This window comes from Rhagoletis zephyria, unplaced genomic scaffold (assembly GCF_001687245.7).
Source record: "Rhagoletis zephyria isolate East Lansing unplaced genomic scaffold, Rhagoletis_zephyria_1.1 Rzeph_scaffold_00695, whole genome shotgun sequence".
Taxonomy (NCBI): Eukaryota; Metazoa; Arthropoda; class Insecta; order Diptera; family Tephritidae; genus Rhagoletis; species Rhagoletis zephyria.
Window position 1 is genome coordinate 53,551 of NW_016157779.1, and position 5,355 is coordinate 58,905.

Here is a 5,355-nt window from a genome sequence, read left to right on the forward strand (position 1 = left end):
AAAATATGCAAGTCTTAAGTTGCTAAAGAATCGCGTTGATTTTTAATAATTTTTTTTTCTGACTGCATTAAAAATTTGTTTCCATACAAAATAAATTCGACAATTTTTTTATATGGAAAAAATGCGTCAAAGATATTTCCTATTTATAAGTCCCAAGCAAGTAGCGGTGCTCCATTTGCTTTCTGAAGTAGAATATCAAAACGAATTCAAGAGCATATTCATATTATTCCGCCAGCTTACGAGTTTGAGGCGCACATGCACATACATATCATATCGTCGTTTAAAGTACAAAACCGCATAAGGGAGGTTGCATAAATTATTTTCTAGCGAGTAAAAACGCTCATATTTCAAACGGGTTCTCTTTTTTATAAAGCAATCGCATTTCTGGCTAGTATATTTCACGACGAATGGATAAGGCTGGAGCCAAGAGCTTGTGTGAGCAAATCCAATTTTTGGTAGCAAATGTCAGTTACGCGTATATACAAAACCTTTACCTAAATGAATTTTACTTTTTATGTGCTGCCATCCTCGTTACAGCTTCATTAAATCNCAACTACTCGGCTCGCAGCTACACACCAACAAAGAGAGTAGGTAGAACAAATGTAACAGTCTAACACACAAACATCACCGCCTCCCCCCCCCAGTAGCCACACTAGTACGCCGTGCAGCATGCGACTCTAATAAAAACAGCGTGCATTCTCGTGGTTGTTTTTGTTGTTGCCATATTCAAACTACGCTTTAGCGCTGTGACATAATGATGCGGGTAGATGCAAAAAAAAATAATAATAAAAATGTTGCACTGCAATGGAAAAGCCGAACGCGGAGAGGAAGCAACCGTACGACATTCACTCGACATAATGCAATCAAACAAAGTCGAAACGCAACCGAAAAATTTTTGCTGCGTTACTGCCGCAATAAATCTCAAATAGTAATGCTTTGACAGCCTCCAGCACCACCGAGCTTGCCTTGCCGCAAAAGCTATTGAGGCATGAAGTACAGGAAAATATATTCACTGTAGCAATTTATCATTGCAGTGCAATGTTTTACAACGCAGTACGTAGCAACGCAGTGCTGAAAGTGACGTACATATATAACTGTAAAACAATTAGATGTGCCGCACTACTAAATATTTTTGGTGGCAGTACAGTCGGAATAAAAATCTAGTCACTAAAATACAAGCGAGCAACGTTGGGTGGGGTGTAGAAGAAATGCATCCAAATAAAACGAAATGAAAAGCATGAAGCGGTGGTGACAGTTCCCAATGGTCGGTCTATAGGTTTGAGCTCTCTTTCATGTCAGCCACAAATTCATCAACAAAACGGATATACGAAAAGAAATCAAATAAAATTAAGGGGAATAAATCACAGTAAGGGGGCAAATAATTGTATCGAACTAAGAATAGCTAAATAATATTCGATGAAAAATATGCAACAGCCTTTGAGGCCTTGCTTCTTACTCATAATTGGCTTTGCCATTCTTACTAAGCATACAAAATTGTACGAGATTGGGCAGGGTGTTGAGATCGGTGAGTTACCATGGGGCACCACTGCATTTTTATCAGCACCAATACACTTTTTGTTTGGGATATAGAATAGTTTATTTTAGATCAATGTACCAAGCCCAATGCTCAAATATGTAGTATATACTCGTATATTCAAATGAGGTATATTGCAGTTGAGAATGCATATTAGCCCAAATCGGTTGATACCACAGTTTAAGTATTCTGTATGCTACTTTATCCAACAATTCACACTGCATCCTTAGTGGATAAGGCCAAACCTCGGGTGATCAAAGAGCCAAAAAACCCCAAAAAAAAAAGAGTGCACCTCTTGCCTTCACTAGCAGTGCGGTACGAAAGCCTCCTAAGCCATTAGAACTGAAGCATAATTCATGCTGCTGCTGAAAAAAGTTGGTCCGGAGCGAGTAGAATGCCTCAACAAACTTCTTAACCTGTCGTCACTTTAGACTTGTTTTAGTCAGGGAGAATGGTCCCACTCAAGGCGAATTCATATAAGGTGGTATCGATAGTACCAGTAGTAAAAAAAAAAATCTCACATGTATTTTGTTTTTGATTTTCGTACGTAAATGTCAAACCTCGGCTATTATTTTCTCAAAAAGGAAGAGAGAAACAGTATCCTAACACTTCAATTTTCTCGCTCACTCACTTAAGTGAAATATGAAATTCTGCCATTGTGTACCGAGATAAATCAATTAGCCTGCCAAAAAAGGGTTGTCTTATCTCCCTATGACACGCCTCTCCCCAGCAGTGGATAATTTCTAGTCCTTACTAATCATGAACTTCACTCGTCACCACCAGTATCTGCGTGGCCAGCAATCGTCAGTATCGAGACTAAATTTTGAAACCACAAGTAGTGTCATCTCTCCTCTTTTGTTTAATACATCCATTTTAAAGTTTAACCAGCCACAAGGGGGTGTTTCGCTGATCTTATACGCTAACGTCTGTTCGATCCAGGCGTCCTGCAATGTCACTGCTAGCCTGTGCTAAAAATTAAACGGCTATCTCTCTGAACTAAGTAGCTTTCTTATTCATTATTCGCAGCCTTGCCCTGTAAAAATAGGCAACAATCGTCAGTGACAATAAATTAGCTACTCATCGATTTATTGCCGTGGTGACAAATCGGCCACAAAATTTGTTTCATGTCAATTTTGGAATAAATAAGTTATCAAAAATTTCCAAAATTATAAATTTCACGTCAACAGTATTATCCAAAAGTGCCTAATTTATACCAAAGACAGAATTGAAAAAATAGGAAGCGAAAGATCCAATTTTTTCTAAAAAAAAATAAATAAAATAAGAAATCGATATGATGGCGATATTACCAGCAATATCTTTCTTTCCGAGAGCGACACGTTTCCTTATTGCCAGCAACAAAAATTGTTTGTCGGAAGTACACAGGCAGACCGTCATTACCCTCTCTACGAAGCAATACGTTTTCTGACGCTAACCGTTAGTTGAGATTAATGAACAGATTGAGAGATTAGCTGATTCAGGCAGGGTTATATAGCCGCTACCACGACAAAAACAGTGGGAAGAGGTTATACGATCAGGTGAAGGCAAAATAAACAGCATTGTATCGGATCGGATAATCGCTAAGGACTTACGATTTTCTTGAGTAATTTCCTATAGACGAACCACTCTCGGTTCTTATAAAACTGTGGATAAAGATAAGTCGGTCATAGTTATTCGCCATTTCGCCACGATATATGCATGTTTACATGTTTATTCACATATATATACCTTTAAAGTATTTAATTTAAAGAGGAGTTAAAAAAATTAAAATAATGCAAAAGAGAGCTTGTTGCTGTAGTCAAAAAAAAAAAACTATTGAAGAATTGATAGTGTGGCGAATACTGCGGCAACACAAAGCGAACAACGAGAAATAGGCAGAATGTTCGAGGAATGACGTAGAATGTTCCACAAAGAGAAACGTCAAGTTGGATGAACACTGCGAACAGCGAGAGAAAGAGAATGAGCGATAAACTTCAGAACGTTCTAGAGTTGCCATAAGTGTGAGCGCAGGTATATAAGAGCCACGACACAGCGGAGTTGAGACAGTTACAAGTCAGCAAGCTACAAGTAAAGTGAGCGGAGAATCGAGTTGCGAATAAGCAAGCTATAAGTTTAATTGTGTTAACAAGTAGTAAAGCGTTGTTATTGCTTTAACAAGTATTGTAAAGTGTTTTTACTGTATTAGCAAGTATTGTAAATTGTTTGTTGTACAATAAAGTTAATTGTACTACAATTCGGTCATCGTTAGCATTTATTTAACAATCCAGCGATACGAGCCCGAGTATATTTGGGTAATCCCTCAAGGTTTCGAGGATAATCGTAACAATAGCATAAATTACCTTATTCGACAATGTAAATCCTCACTGGCGGGGGAGGGGCTTAACTTACCTGAAATAAAAGAAGAAAAACAAATTTAATATAAAAGATATGAGAGGCTAACAATTCTCACAAAAATAAAAAGATTTTGGGTTCGTTAATATAGAACTTGATAGAATTAATGAGGCCTGGAATGTTCAGGGCACATTGCTCGTTGCTAGGGATTTCTACTGTAAACCTATTGCCATCGTAAGTTGTGGCCAACCCCATTATTTAGGCATGACCACAATCATTTGCTTTCCAGCTAAAAAATTTTTGCCGCACTGATCCCGCACTGAATGTCTAATTTAATTTCTTGCAAGCTTTGTTTTGCTCGGACATACTCCTGGGTCCACTTTACCACCCTCCTTAATTTTACCCGAATACAAATGCAGAGCGTTCGCAAGAACTTTCTACTTACGACTATTGCAATATCGTCAACATTCGTAACGACATTACAGCCCACCTTTTCTAGGGGGTCTCTGATCAGTCGTTTTACCGCTATGACCCTTAGGAAGGAAGATAGACCGCTCACCTTGCAGAGTAACTCTTCTAACAAATCTGCTAAGCGATACTCCCGCCAGATCAGCCTGAACTACCCTGCACCTCAGTTTTCGATCTTCAAGCGTCCCCAGCAGTGTTGCCGTTGTGCGACTAAAGGGACAATTTTTCCCTTTTTAAGCATCAATACTCCTTGACTTTTGAAAATTTAGATTTTTCTATCCTTTTGCAAAATTATGTGCGACTTTTGCCTCTTCTCAGAGATTTTTTTTAGTAAATGTTAACAGAACCATGCTATCAAAAGATATTTCCTCCTGCAGGTACAAAAAAATGCACAACTTGAAACTTTTAATGCAAATGCAGCTCTTCTCTTTGCAGTAACTCGATTTCTGTGCATGGTTCTACGATGTTCTAGCAGCGAAAGACTTTATAATACATGTAAATTTGATTTTGATTTAGGTTCTAAGATTTATTCTTTTACTAGTAGGGGAAAGCAAAAATATTATGGTGACCCTCCTTTTACTCAATTACCCCTTTTTTCGGCTTTCCGAAAATTCTCAATGGCAACACTGGTCACCAGTCTCTAGGCAACAACATCACCACTTGCCTTTGGTATGAGATTACTAATGTGGCGAATACTGCGGCAACGCGAAGCGAACAACAAGATAATGGCAGAATGTTCGACGAAAAACCAGCAAGAAACGTCCGGTTGAGCGAGAGAATGAGGGAATATACGATAGATGGCAGCACGTTCTAGAGTTGCCATGAGTTCGAGCGCAGGTATGTTTATTTAACAGTCCAGTGATACGAACCCAGAGATTTCCATCAAGAATCCGTCAAGCGTCCAAGGATAAACGTAACCCTATGTTCTCACCAACTTGGCCACAATGGTTCCACTGATGGCCCTAGGGTCTTGTATGGCTTGAGAGTTTTAATATCCAATAGATTTTCCTCTTTGAGAGAATTAT